Raw genomic sequence first — 15148 nt, forward strand, 5'->3', positions numbered from 1 at the left:
CACTTCATCCACGATGCTCAGTCATCTAGTTAGCCCCTTGCACTGCTCAGTGATACGTATAGCCAGAGAGAGATATGTAGGCATGAGTGATGTTGTTGATATGATCACAGGACAGGATCAGACTATATAGCCTACTCCTGATGCACAAGTATGTACATGTACATGTGCATTTAAATCTTTAGAAGATGTGTATACATGTTGTAATGTAAGATAAATCTATATATATAGATCATGTTTAATAAATAATCTAACTTTCTAAGTTTTAATTTGTAGATCATTTAAATTGATCGTGGACTAATCCTTAAATACACACACACACACACACACACGTTACAATTTATATTTAATTTTTTATTTAACTCTATTTGGATTTGATGTACATGTGTCTATAGAGATAGATATATTATATTTAATATAAATAAATAAATTCTAATTTTACAGGGGTCTATTGGACTAGACTCTCACCAGGAGTCTCCCTCAGATGGTCGCTCAGTTCGTGGCCGACATGATCCCTGTTGATTTTCTCCAAACTTTATAGCTCATTTACATTTATCTTTTTATAGACTTTCATATTATATATATATATATATATATATATATATATATATATATACATGCACATGAAGAGTAGATTATACTTTATACCCGGTTTGTGTTTGATCAGATTATATATATTTCATGCATGTACATGGAGTTTAGACTAGATTATACTTTATACCTTGTTTGTGTTTGATCAGATTATATATATTTCATGCATGTATGCAATTTAGACTAGATTATACTTTATACAGGTGGTTTGTGTTTGATCAGATTACATATATATATATATATATATTTCATTCATGTATGCAGTTTAGACTAGATTATACTTTATAAAGGTGGTTTGAATTAACTTTTGAGGGAGATGGAAAAAAAAAATTTAAATCCTTCAAAAAAATTTGAAAAAAATGTATATAGAATCTACAAACAAAATGCTACAAATCACTAATTTACATCATCTTCAAATTTTTAATAGTTTAAAAGTTATAGTTCTCGAAAGTTGAAGATTATTTTTAAAAATTTCATCTCAGTGTCAAAAGTGGCAAAAAAGTGGGAACCACTATTGTGAGTTCACCCAAAACCATGACCTCAAGGTTGTCAATGGTTTAATCTAACTTAGAAATTATTAGAAAATAGAATACTACTGTAGACACCCAAAAATGGTCAACGCTTGCGAGGTCATACTTTAACATTTGCGCATTGCCTCATTTTAGGTTTTTGCGTTGCATTAACATTTCTCCTATGTCACGCACTTGGTCTTTATCATTTGCGAACATCGAGTCATTCTTCTACATTATTCAATCATCTCGTCCTCAAATTTGGTCTTCTCGACAACATTATCCAGTCATGATTTTGATCAATTTTATCCTGTCGCATCAATGCGTGTTTTTATTTGTCATCATTTTGGACATCGTCAATCCTAATTAGGGTTTTGTCCTCCTATCAATCTTATCATCAATCTTATCATTTTGGACATCGTCAATCCTAATTAGGGTTTTGTCCTCTTTTCAATCTTGTCGATTTATCATCAATCCTTCAATCTTGTCGTTTTACGATCAATTTGTCATTGATCGTGGTCATGTCTAATCTTGTCATCTTGCAATCTATTTTGTCAATTTTGTCATTTTGCAATCAATTTTGCTATCGATCATTGTCTGTCTCAATTATGTCAAGTTGGATCAATTTGTCATTGTTCCTTGTCAATTGGCGCATCTATCAATCAAATCATTCTGTCGCATTGGTCCTTTATCAATTCAAAATCATGACATTAATTATCTCTAATCAAGACCTAATTGTCATCTTCGCATTTCTAATTCGTCTTCTAGGGTTTTATGATTTGGTCATTTAACCTATTTTGCCATTTCTTCCTCTAGGATTACTAAATTATTTATTAATCCTAAGTCTTCTTATTACAATTAAATCTTTATTTAATTGGCTAATTATTCCTCTTTGTGAATTGATTAATAAATGAAAAATTATTAATTAATTCACTAATTCACTAAATCCTATTTTTCATCAATTTCTAATTCCAATTTCCTAATTGGTCATCAATTTCAATTTCCTAATTCTCAAATTTCTAATTTCTTTTCCCTCCTATTTCATCTCCTAATTCCATGGGAATGGCATTTCAATTTGTCATGAAATTGTCATAATTGATTAATCAATCAATTTTGACATGAAATGTGTCATAATCAATCAATCAAAATTGTGCATGGAAAGTGCATAATTTGCATAATTTGTCATAATTAACATATTGATTTGCAATTTCCATTTGAATTGCATCATGCCAATCTTGTCACTTCTCCAATTTCTCTATAAATTGGATAATTTTTCTTCAATCAACCCCTTCAATTACTTCTTGAAATCCGAATTGCTATCAAACTATCAAATTTTAGTTCTAGTACTCTTGAGCTTTTTGCTTTCAATTGTGAGAGCACTTGTAGGTGAGATCCACAAAATTATTGAAGAGGAAAGAACAACAATGGAGCCGCATGGAAGGAGTATTCAATCTTGAATCTGGTTTGCATAATGTTTTCTTTTGAATGCTTCATTTTCATACCTTCATTGAATGTGCTTTAGAATTAGGTTCATTGCAATGAGTATTTCTTTGATTGAGCTATCATGTCTAATGTTTTGATTTGATATACTTCTGTTTTGATGATTCCTAATTTCTATGCTACAACTACAAACTCTACAGCTATCCTACAACACAAACTACTGAAATTGAAAGAAATGTTACATATCTGCATAATGGTAATCTCTAAATGAGACTACACCATAGTGAACCTCTGACTCTCATCCTCAAACCACTTGAAAACCCTCAAACATCTCATTCTTGAGCCTCCTTCTCCACAAGTTTGACAACCTCTAAAGAATAGAAAAAACAATTAGCAAAATAACAAGTGAATGAGAGAAATGAAGCTAAAACCTTCCTTAAATGCAAACCACGTTCAAATTGAAAAATATAGTGCGATTAGAAATCGCATCTTTAGGTGTCCACTTCTTCCATTCACTGAGCAATTAGAAATGTCATTTGTTTGGCTTGTAATTGGACTTGAAAAAGGTCAAGTAACTACCATCTTGTAACTCTTCTGAAACCCATGCCATCTTTGGCCTCTAATGCATTTGAACTATCTTTTATTAATTTGTCATTAATTCTTTGTATTTTCTATTTTTGGATAACAAAACTTACTATAAATAGTAAGTGTTATTTTTGGAAAGGGGAGTCCAACTACAAATTGACATCAAAATCTTTAACATCATTTCTTAAACTAAATACAATTATTAGTTCAATAATTTTTATTTAAATAATTTTATAATTTTTGCAATTATTTGCTCATTTAGTTTTATATTTAAATTAATTGTATAATTCTATATACCTAATTTTATCATTTTCATATATTCTTAATTAATATAAATATTTAATAATTTTACCATTAAATATATGTATCAACTCATTTAATAATAAAAATTATTTTAGTTTAATAACATATAAAATAACCAAATATAATTATTTATTCATTTAATTTTTATATTTAAATTAATTTTATAAGTTTTTATATATCAATCTAATGTTAATTTTATATGTCCTTAATTAATCTAAGTATTTAATTTAAATTCATTTTACAATTTAATATATTTGTCCATTCATTTAATAGTATTAAATGATATTACTTTACTATTTACACTATATCTTTAATTAATTTATCCACTCATTTAACAGTCATTAATATTTATACTTAACCAATGAAGTCACAAATGGAAGACCTCTTCCTTAATTAATTTTATACTTACGTTATTTTATATATCTTTAATTTTACAATTACCTATACATGTCCATTCATTTAATATTAATCTACTATCCACTCATTTAGTACTTGTACTTAGCTAAGGAGACCATAAAAAGGAGGATCTCATCCTTAAGTAATATTTATGCTTATGTTATTTTACTTATCTTTAATTTTACAATTATACATGTACATTCATTTAATTTTACTATATCATTATTAATACTTAATGTGATTTTTAATCATGAGACAATAAGATGGGACCACAAACCAAAGAAATCTTCAACATGGCTACTTATACTTAATATGGTCTTTAATCATGAGACAATAAGATGAGACCACAAACCAAAAAGGTCATCTTCAACATGACCATTCATTTAATATTTATTCTTATTCGATGAAACCACAAAAGACCCTCATCCTTAAATAATATTTATACTTATGTTATTTTATGTATCTTTAATTTTACAATTAAACATACAAATCCATTTATTTAATATTTACTCGTTCAATTAATATTATATTTAAGTGGTCTTTAAATACAAGACAATAAGATGGGGCCACCAACCAAAGACCTCATCTTCAAAATCATGGCAAAGACCACAACACAATTTAACCAACATAACTTATATATCTTAAATTTATTTACTATTTTAGACTTACCTATATACCTTCCACTATTTATATTTATTAAATATTTAATTCTCACTCATTTACTACTTTTCACTTATGTACCTTAATCTATTTTCACTATATATATCCATATATATCCATGTTATCTTTTACCTTTCACTATTTATATTTATGTTAACTTTAATTCTCACTATTTATGTTATCTTTGATTCTCATTCATTTACTACTTTTGACTTATATACCTTAATCTATTTCCACTATTTATATTTATGTTATCTTTAATTAATTAAAATATGTTATCTTTGATTCTCATTCATTTACTACTTTTAGCTTATATACCTTAATCTATTTCCATTATTTACTTTTGGCTTATATACCTTAATCTATTTCCACTATTTATATTTATGTTATCTTTAATTAATTAAAATATTTTATTTTACTACTTTTTTTTTATATTAAAAATTAAGGGGATCACCAGTTACATCGAGATGTACAAATAACCGAGGCCCAGCCTCACAACAAGAGAATCATGAAATTCACATATCAGAGAAACCTGAGCAAAGAAACAAAGAGAACACTAAAAGACTAATGTAAGATATCATCATGGGTGTCCACCCCATAGCTCCCTCCATCCACACAATGTTTTTCTTCTCCTGTATCTGAGCAAGCACGAGGATTTGGTCCTTTTTGGAGTTTTTGTTTTTCTTAACCTCCTGGCTAATCATCTTGAGAGTCTTCTCGAACATCTGCAGGTTATCCATGTTCTTCCTCCATTCATAGCCATCTGTGATCTCAAAAATAGCATATCCCTCCTTCAGGAACCTTTTGAGCTTTTCCTTATTAATCAGCATTGTGGTATGAACCTGCAAGAAGATTTTAAAATATGTGAGTTTTCAAAAAAACTCAGTAAGAACTCTGGGGTTGTTTTGATACCTTTCCTCATTTCTACATTTCCAGATTTGCCATAAGATGTTAGAAGAGAGAATGTTCCAAAACAGATTAGTATGTTTTTCTAGCCCCTCAATATGCCCAGTAATAATTTCAAGAATATTAATATTCATAGGATAAGAGATACCAAACATATTCCAAATTTCCTTAGCAAAAATACAGTCAAAGAGAATGTGTCTTCCAGCTTCAGGAAGCCTACATAAATTACAGTAATCAGCTGCAGAGGTCTCTTTTCTAATTGGGAGTCTGTCAAGAAGCAGAAGCCATTTAATGCATTTTATTTTAGGTTCAACAGAGCCTTTCCATAATATACTAAAATATTTCTTCCAAGAGCAAATGCCAAGAGAGTACCAAACAGAATTGACATGGTCAATGATGGCATCATTATATCCAATCACTTTGTAAATGTTCTTAGTTTTGATTTTGGATAAAATGTTCCCATCCAGCCATTTACAGTTTAATTATTTATGCGAGTCCACATGACGGGTAGTAGGCAAGTCCTTGATAGCTTTAAGAATCATATTACAAGTTTTCTTCTGGGAGGTCGGGATATCAAAATTGCTTCTAAGATCATTCCAGTTGATTAACCTGTCATGCTCAAAGAGGTCAGTCAACTAAGAAATGCCCATACTGGACCAGTATCTAGCAGAGCAACCTTGGGAGAGGGCGAGGGGTTTGCCAGATAAGTGCAAGTTCCACCAAATGGACCTTTCACCATATAGCTAATTATCATCATGAAAATCCTTGATAGTAATATATTTCCTGACATAACTCCAGGCTTTTCATATGGACCTAAAGACAACGGATCCTTGAACAACAATAGGAAAGTTGCCAATAATCAAATCATTAAAAGGCAAATTCTTCCAAGATTTTGCATTTTTGGGGAATCCCCTTTCTATATTGTTCCTAATAAGAATCTTCCATGGATCATTACCATCCATAGAGTGGAAAATCCATTTGGCAGCAAGGGCAATCCCTTGAAGTTTAAGATTCTTCAATCCCAAGCCCCCAAGGAGCTTATTAGAGTGGCACCAATCTCACTTAATAGCGTGCATCTTTCTATTTCCTTTACCATCAGACCATAGGAAATTTCTGACAGCCTTTTGGATTTCCAAGATTTGGTAATTACTAAACATCCAGGTTGAGGAATAGTAGATATTGTAGGAAGAGAGAATTTTTTGGCAAACGTGAACTCTGCCCGCCAAGGATAAAGATCTGTTATGCCACTTATCCAGCTTCTTAGTGATTTTATTTTTAACCTAGGACCACATATCCTTTAAGTAGGGTTCAATAGAAAAGGGGATTGATGCAGAGCATGTATCACAAACCATAAAACCTTCATTCAAGGGTAGACTTTAAACTTGAATCAAGAGGCATATAAAAAGATACAACATTCCTCTCAACTCCAAATCAATTTCAAAGGTTATATTACATCTCTACAAAACTTCATTAAATATTTCAAATCATAACATTCACCATAACATGAGAGAACAAATTCTTATTTGCCAGGGAATACCCTAGTTTAGGGTTTCATCCCTCAAAGAGTGTTTTCACCAAAATAATCACAAAATATTCAATTCTTAACCAAATCAAGTAAGACAAAAATCACTAGAAAGAAGATTCAGAGACCTTTCCAAAACATATATCCTTTCTTCTTTATTATCCCTCATGTGACCCCACCAAATGTTGCAACCGGACTGCTACTGCCTTCACCAGTCTGCCTTTCACCATGAATTGTAACAAAAAGTCATCAATAAAATTTTACATATTTCTCATAAAGAAAATCTCTTCGGTCATAATTTATATTACTGAGTTAAACAAGTTCTCTCCAAATTTCAGCCAGATCCAACAGTTAAATCAAAAGGTATGATGATTTTCCCAAAAACGGGTAACCCTTGGCAGGGTTTTGACAATTATTGAAAAACAAACATATCTTGCCAAATACTCCACAAAAATGCACAATAAAGGATTCATCTGAAATATATTTCATCTATATATCATTAAATAACATCTACATATAAAAATTACATCAAATGTGATCCTCCATGGATCTATGACAGTCACAGATTCCTTAAAACCTCATGACAGTTTGAGGGTTTGATGGATAATCTTTGTCAAATCCCCTCCAAACTAATCTACCTTCTTGATTTCGACCAAACATGGTTTTATAAACCATTTCCAACTCCTTTATAACTACTCCAACCACCTCATAACCAATGGATTTCATTTTTACACTTTTGTTGCACTTTTTGGCAATATTGCAACTTTGCAATTTTTACAATTTTTGACATAAATGACTCTAACTCTTACATGGACACTTTTAGAACTTCAATATGACCAAATATGATATCTTTGGACAAAAATGTCTCATTTAGCCTTACATATTATGATTCAATTGACTCAAATAACCTTAATACATTATGAATGACTCAAATACAATAAATTGTTCATATTATGACTTTTGACCTCATGGTATGCTTGTGTGCTTAGGTGCCTTTGCACCAGAGATGCCCAAATATCTCACAATTTTATGAGGACCTCCCATTGAAGATCATAATTTTTAAACCAGTCGGGGGGCTGAACATCCCATCCAAGACATATAGATTTGGAGTGGGATAAACGAGCACCAGAGATAGTGCAAAAGAAACTGAGTTTGTTCTGCAGAGCTACAAAATTGTCAGCACCGGCTTCAAAGAAGATAGCAGTATCATTGGCAAAATGGCAGTTTATAAGCTCATCATCATTAGGGAGAGAGATTCCCTTAACCGCAGGGGAGATAGAGTTATCCCTAAGAATGTAGTAGAGGGCATCAAAGGTGATAACAAAGAGGGCAGGTGCCAAGGGGCAACCTTGCCTGATGGATCTACCCAAGGGGAAGGAGTCAAAGAGAGAGCCATTAACATCAATCTAGTCAAAGGCATCATTGAGCAACATATTAATAGAGTTGCAGAAAACTCTAGGAAATCTGAAAGCCTCAAGCATCATGGAGATAAAGCTTCATTCCACTCTGTCATAGGCCTTCTCGAAGTCCAAAAGAAACATGGCAGAATTTTGGTGGGAGTAATTGGCCCAATTCATGGCTTCCCAACTGGTAATAAGATTCTCAAGAATATATCTTCCTTTAATGAATCCAGTTTGAGTAGAACAAACAAATTTGGGTAGGATATTCTCAAGTCTAAGAGACAGAATTTTGGCAAAAAATTTATAGGAGACATTAAGAAGAGTGATAGGTCTCCAATTTTTGATGAGAGCCTTGTCCCCATCCTTTGGAATCAATTTGATAATACCCCTATTGATAGAGCTATCTAGGGAACCTCTAGATAAGGCTTTTGAGTAAATATCTTGAAGATCTTTACATATCCAACTAATGTTAGCTTTGTAAAACTCCACAGGTAGGCCATCAGGCCTAGGGGCTTTATCATTATTAAGGGAGTTGATGGCTTTTCCAATCTCTTCCAAGGAGATATCTTTGGATAGCAGGTCAGCATCAATATTGGACATCCTATTCGGGATAAGAGATTGCACTGATTTCTAAGGGAAGTAGCCTCCTCCGAATACTCAAAAGTGAAAAGTTTTTGGTAAAATTCAACAAAAGCCTCTTTGATGTTGTCAAGGTCAGTAATTTCTTGATTATCAACAATAATTCTCTCTATCTTTTCATTGGACTGTTTATGCTTTATGAGGTTAAAGAAAAACTTAGAACCACGATCACCAAACTAAAACCAGTGGGCACGGGATCTAATTTTGGCACCTCTAGTTTTAACCTGCTGGTGTTGTCTAAGGGCTTCCTTAGCATTGAGCACTTGAGAGATGAGATTATAGTCCGAGGGGTTGGCTTGAATGTCATTTTCAGCTCTTTGAAGGTTAGAGGAGAGATTTTTTTCAATGAATCTAAAGTATTTGGCTCTTTTTTGGCCAATGGTTTTTAATTGATTTTGTCAGGCGAGAATGTTCATGTTCCATCTGTCAGTATGGGAGCTTGAGGGAAAGTTATACCTATTAATGAGTCTAATGATATGAATGGCAGCAAGAACGTCTTCATCTGTAAGAAGGCTAGTATTCAGGATAAACTTAGGATTGGAGCCTTTTTTGAGCACAAGGGAATTATAAAATCTAATACAAGAAGAGATAGGATGGTGATCGGAGAGGGAAGTGGAGGCGACGAGGACAAAGTTGCCCAGGTTATCAGGCAAGATAGAGAAGAAATTTTTATTAACATAGAAACGGTCTAATCTAGAATAGATTCTAGAGGGCCCTTGTTGGAAATTAAACCATGTATGCTATAAGCCTAGATTAGTGTCTTTATTTCCAACCAAGGGGTCAAAGAGAAGTTTAGCATTTTTCATTCTATTCCAGTGGATTTTTTCCAGGTCTTTCCAAGCAAACGGAAGACCACCAACTTTGTCCTCTTGGGATTCAACCATATTGAAATCCCCACCCACAAGCCATGGGATATTAGGGAGAGTAGCCAGCCAGTCCCAGAGGTAAGCTCTCTCCCTAAAATCATTCAAGGCATAAATAGAGAAAATGCCAAAGGTATTGTTGTTGTAGTTAATAGTAATCCACAGAGCTCTGTTACAAGAGGAGATCCCATTACCAGTGATATAATTCTGCCATCTTGGGTTAACCATAAGCACAACTCTACCCCTGCCCCTAGGGTGGTTAGTGTTGAATTTGATAGCATCTTTCCAAAGGAAGTTAAGATTGGTTTCAAGCACGAAACCAATAGCTTTAATCTCCTGTAGCATCAAGAAGTCCATGGACTTACAAGTATCTAAATAACGCTTAATAATAAATTTCCTGTCAGGGGATTCAAGCCCCCTTATGTTCCAAGAGATGCAATTCATGAGGAAACATGGGGGGGAGGTGAACATTGGTTTGTTGAACCCACAAATGAGGTCATAGCAACAGAGGGTGTGTCCCCGTGCCTTTTACTAGAGGAGTTCTTATTCTTGGAACCCAAAGGCCTCCCCCGTTGTTTCGATGTGGGGAAAACACCCTTGAATTCATCATCATTAACTGAGATAGCAGGGGACAAGATATCCACCTCCATGGACTACTTGGAGTGGAGATTAGCAGAATCTGAGTAATGTTTACCAGCAGGAATGACCTCAAGCACACAGTCATCGCTTAGCTCTTTGAAAATCTTATGAGGGAAGTTCTGGGGAGGGTCTGAGTCAGTGCAAAATACAGAGGGGTCCTTGTTGAGCAAATTAGTTGGGGGGGAACTACTTTGGGTTTCTTGAGAGACGACCAGGACGGGGTCGTCTACGCTTGAAGCTAGAAGAGGACTTAAGTGCTGGGAGCCCACAAGAGAGGTGTTCGTCTGCTTATTGGTCCTACGCCTACGTTTATTAGACTTGTTTGCCACAGTTTGGAAATCATCAATTTGATTCTCATTTTCAACAGACACGGAGTTAGTCGAGATTATGATAGGGGAAGGAGCAACAGGGAGGGGATTAGAGTGTTCCCCCGCATGAGGGGTTTTGATCACAAAGGATTCCACATTAGGGTTAGCAGTATTGGTGGGTTTTTGGAGGGGTGAGGGCTTAGCCAGTGGAGGTTTTTTTTTTAGGATGGGGTAGTCCTTCCTCAAATGCCCTTCCCTTCTACATAAAAAACAAGCGTTCAGACCTCCAAGAACTTCAATAGGGCAAGAATAATTATCTTCAATAATGTTAATGTTGATTTCATCCGAAATCTCTTTACCAGGATTCAATGAAATAAGTATCCTAGCATCCATATGCGGAACCAATCTCACTGTGTCATCCATTCGGATGACTTTACCGAGTGGTTCAAGCAATTGCGAAAGGAAACGCCATAGAAAAGGCGGGATTTGTTTAACCAAGATCCACCGAGGGGCTGAGACGGCAAGAACTTCCTCATGAATGGCCTCGGGGGACCAAGCCAGGGCACGAAAGGAGGTAGAACCCATAGTCCAATACTATTTTTTAAGAACTTCAGCCTGGGATTCGTGATTAGCAAAGAAAATCACATATAATCCTTTTTGAATTTGTCTGCAAAATGAAATATGAAAGCCAAGTTTCAAGTTCTAGTAGTTATGGAACCAAACATCTAAAAAATTTCTGGGAGGGCATTTGTCTACTTCAACATCAGAGAAAAAAATAGCAGAATTCCTTAACCTATTTTTTTCCTTCACAATTTCAACAAGCATTTCCGGATTCGAAGAAACAGAGAAAAGTAAAGCAACAACAGTAGCCCCATTACTCATACCGATTTCAGAGGCTCCAAGAGCACTCGCCAGATCAAATCTTACGCTCGCATCAATGGCATTGCCAGAGTTAGCAACCGCCTCAGAGAATGATTTGGGTCTTGCAGGGAAAGAGTTGATGGTTTTGGTGGGATTAAGCAAGTTTGGATTGTCAGAGGTCATTGATGCCCTAGGTGTAGCCGAGGGAGAGATATGGGGTAACATGGAACAAACACACCTGTTAGCTCGTTGTTGCCGCCATTCTCCTCTCTAAATCAATTTCCAATCGCACTTAGAGCACCTCATTTTACTACTTTTGGCTTATATACCTTAATCTATTTCCACTATTTATGTTTATGTTATCTTTTATTAATTAAAATATTTTATTTTACTACTTTTAGCTTATATACCTTAATCTATTTCCACTATTTACTTTTGGCTATTTCCACTATTTATATTTATGTTATCTTTTATTAATTAAAATATTTTATTTTACTACTTTTAACTTATATACCTTAATCTATTTCCACTATTTACTTTTGGCTTATATACCTTAATCTATTTCCACTATTTATATTTATGTTATCTTTAATTAATTAAAATATTTTATTTTATATACTTTTGGCTTATATACCTTAATCTATTTCCACTATTTATATTTATGTTATCTTTAATTAGTTAAAATATTTTATTTTATATATTTATGATTAATCTATTTTCAGTATTTATATTTATATTATACTTAATTAATTTTATTTATTAAAATATTTTATTTTATATATTTTTTATCAATCTACCTATTATTTAATTAATTAAAAAAATAAATATCTTATCCAATTTAGTTATTATATTTTTTTTTTTAAAATAAAAAATATTAATAGTTTAAATTTATCTCAATTGACAGTTTACTGACCGTACTTTTATTGTAACTTTACAACTTTTTTCAATATTAAAATAAAAAATAATAAAAAATAAAAGAAATTGTTTCGATATAAAATAATTACAAATAGACAGGCTTATTTAATATTTATATTAATGTTATTTTCTACATATTAATTAATTATGAAGATATTTATGGAAAGCCCTTAAAAACCGTCGATATTATATTTGCGGACTAAAATTTACCCCTAGTAGGATGCCTTTGGATTCTAATTATTACTTATGGCTTAAATTTCACTCCACATTAAAGGCAACACCTAAATTGACGGGGTTAAATCATATGCGACTAACCAGAGGTAACTTCTCCATGCGTATAACCAGATCATATACGGTCGAAAATGGCAGCAGCTTGGAAATTGTGTCAAATCTCTGGATACAAGAATGTCGATATTGGCTGTAAACATTTTCCAGAAATCTCTTGTTTTCTCGTCGTACACGGCAATCTGTTCACGCAGTAAAATATATGGTAATGCAAGTTGCAACCAGAGTACAGTACATAGAATTCTTAAAAGTAGAAACAGTACACAGATGGAAAGAATAATATATTCTGTACCAGCAGAAAGCTACGCGCAAAGCGTGAATGCAGGTGCAATTAAGTATGGCAAAAGAAATACATTAATAGAATGACAGAATGTAATCATAGGAAGGGCACAAATATCGAACGCTCTTTTCACCTACTAATTGGAAGCTTGATTAGAAAATAGGAAAGTTCCAACAGTGACACCTTCCATCACATTGCATATATATGACTTTTTCCTCTCATAATATCTCATTAATAATTATATTATACTGACTTTCTTTCACCTCCTTTGTTAAAATGGAAAAGCTGTGACAGCGATGATACAAGTCCCTAGTCAAACTTTCTAAAGGGCTTTGGACAGCTCACAGACGTACACCCCCTGTCACTTAAAATATCACGACAGCGCACAGAAGCTTCCTCAGTGCTTTACGCCTGTAGCTTGGTGGGGTAAAACGCATGACGTCTTGGATAAGAAAAAGCTTCTGGAGGAGAACTGTGGACAAATTTCACTTTTCTACCAGAAGTCTTTCTGATTCGCACTGTCATTAACTGTGGAAATATCATGCCCTTGAACAAATTTTCCAAATTTCCAATTCACAGCGTAATTAACTGTTGAAATATCATGTCTGAACAAATTTCAGTTTTGTGCTGAAATCTTTCTTAATTCGCACCGTCTATAATGAACTGTAGAAATATCTTATCTGTGAAAAAAAAATAAAGTCACTGTTTAGTGTAATGAGCTGTGAAAATATCTCGGTCTCTAAACAAATTATTCGATTTCCTATAAAAATCTTTGTAATTCGTTTCTAATTCACTGATCAGTGTGAAGGACTCTCGAAACATTATGTCTGTACAAACTTATCACTTTCCTAACAGAAAACTTGAGCGAACTTGTCACTTTCCTACCAGGAAAGTTGAACGAACTTTTCACTTTACTACCAGGAAAGTTGAACAAACTTCTGTTTAGGAAAGGATTATGATACCAGAAAACTTGAACAAACTTTACAATATCCTACCAGAAAACTTGAACAAACTTCAGTGTTTAGGAAAGGATTAATGCAAATATCGTGTCTTTTAACAAATATCGTGTCTTTTAACATTGTGAAAAGACAACCTATTGATAATGAAATTTCTTGCAACTGCGAATGTGAGACTGTCGGCTACCATAAATGACCGGCAAACAAAAAATACATTGTAGACGAAAATTCTCTGTCGTGTTCCATTTCGCCATATTTTTTTCTGTAACCGAAAAATGCGTAAATGAGCTTTAAAATATTTACACTGAATTTACCATAAATCTTGAACAAATCACTGTTTAGTGTAAAGGATTATGCAAATATCATGTCTTTTGACATTATGAGAACAAACAACCTATTAGATAATGAAATCTCTTGCAAATGCGAAATGTGAAACTGTCGGTTACAAGTAATGACCGGCGAACAAAGAATACAGTGTAGACGAAAATTCGCTTTGTCGTTCCATTTCACCACATTTTTTCTCTATAATTGAAAACGGCGTAAACGAGCTTTAAAATATTGACACTGATCCCTAAACCGGAAAAGAAAACTAGATCACTTAGCTTTCACAAGTAGGCTACTAAAGTCCTTACCACTTCAAGAAAAAAAATCACTTCCACAAGCATGCTACTTAAGTCCTAACCGTGTTTTCTACAAGCATACTACTTTAGTCCTAACCGTGTTTTAATGTTATTCTAAATCTCACAAAAATTGAAACTCATAACCCTCACCAAACTCGGCAAAGGAAAACCCGCTGCAGTAAAGCCGGTTGCCGAATATCCAAACAACCTTGTTTTAGTTAAAATACAAAATTGCGTAATGTCAAAATACAACAAATATCACTGAACATCCAATGAACCAAAAAATCTCACGAAATTGGAACTCCTAATCCTCACTTACACTAAATTAGGCAAAGAAAAACACACTGCAGTAAGCCGGTTGCCGAATTTCCAACCTTGTTTCAGTTAAATTACAAAATTGCACAATGTCAAAATACAAACAAATATCACTGTACAGCCAACAGCCGCAGCGTCATATTTACAACAATAAACCA

This window comes from Cryptomeria japonica, chromosome 8, assembly GCF_030272615.1.
Source record: "Cryptomeria japonica chromosome 8, Sugi_1.0, whole genome shotgun sequence".
NCBI classification, from domain to species: domain Eukaryota; kingdom Viridiplantae; phylum Streptophyta; class Pinopsida; order Cupressales; family Cupressaceae; genus Cryptomeria; species Cryptomeria japonica.